This window comes from Sinocyclocheilus rhinocerous, unplaced genomic scaffold (genome assembly GCF_001515625.1).
Source record: "Sinocyclocheilus rhinocerous isolate Xijiao unplaced genomic scaffold, SAMN03320098_v1.1 C36387801, whole genome shotgun sequence".
Taxonomy (NCBI): Eukaryota; Metazoa; Chordata; class Actinopteri; order Cypriniformes; family Cyprinidae; genus Sinocyclocheilus; species Sinocyclocheilus rhinocerous.
This window is the reverse complement of record NW_015780092.1, coordinates 1-1076: the sequence shown is the minus strand read 5'-3', so window position 1 is coordinate 1076 and position 1076 is coordinate 1. Positions and strand designations below refer to the sequence as shown.

General features: G+C 44.1%; 1 long non-coding RNA gene across 1 annotated transcript; it reads left to right on the top strand.

Moving 5' to 3' along the window:
- The first annotated feature begins 151 nt into the window (after window positions 1-151).
- LOC107735949 (uncharacterized) lies at window positions 152-782 on the top strand. The gene is made up of 3 exons (XR_001639551.1): window positions 152-293; window positions 405-520; window positions 647-782. It is a non-coding gene; the product is annotated as an uncharacterized LOC107735949 (long non-coding RNA).
- The last annotated feature ends 294 nt before the right edge of the window (window positions 783-1076 follow it).

The following is a 1076-nucleotide window of genomic DNA, read 5'->3' as shown; positions in this document are numbered from 1 at the left end:
TGAGAGATCAGTGACAGGAGTTTGTAGTACAGGTATATTAGACTGGGGTGTGAGGCATTTTGCTTAAAAAAAGGGTGTATTTCTCAGTGTGAAGCAATTCTATTCTATTCAAATGTATAACCACTTCAGGTTACTGTGAAGTGCATGTCATTGTTTGTCTGTGTGTGTTGATAGCTGGTGTCATCAGACGGCTCCCACTCAGATGGATGTTCAGTGGCAGAGAGTCAGTCCGAGCGGCCGCCGTCTCACGAGAGAAGCCAAGGCATTGGCGATTCCAGACCCCCGTCTTTCCAGTATGCTTTTTTTGCTGTGTTATACAAATGATCAGATCGAATCACAAGTTGGCAGCAAAACTCAAAATAAGGAGCATGTTCTCACAGTCTTTAACCTTCTCTCCCACACAGTCCTAAGGCTGCAGGCAGCCGGCACGGTGTGGCTGATGAGACGGAGACTGATTCGGTCGTGTCACACAGGAGGGAGAGAGACAGATCGCGCAGGAAACACTCACATGAGCACTCTGGTACGTGTCAACATCCTAATTTCTGTGCATGTATTTTGATGCCATGGTTTGTAATCAGTAATAATTCATATTTAAGAATGGGAACTAAGCACAAATCGACATTAATGTCAGTGGTAATTCATCTAGGAGGAAGGCTTAATGGCTACTCACGGGGCGGCAAAGGCATGGATCTGGGAGGGTATGACATCTGTGACAGCCGTTCTTCCCTCATGAGCAGTGAACTGGAATCAAGCAGCTGTTTTGACTCGGATGACGGCTCCACCAGCCGGTGAGTCTCACAGCATTTGTTCGTTCCCAAACCACTGCGCTCGATATGATTACAATCACAGTGAGCGCCAATGGTTTAGCAAGGTTTTTCAGAGCTCTGACTTGAGCAATTTGATAAGCAGATGTGGGTAATCATAGGTTGTGGCGGTTTTGAAAATCGTTTAAAGAAAATGTAGATTAATGTTATCGAAACGGTTGGGAATCTTATTTTGATAGGGTTAGTCGTTTTATGGTAAGAAATTTGCTTTTTAAAGGGTTAGTTCACCCAAAAATTAAAATTCTGTCATTA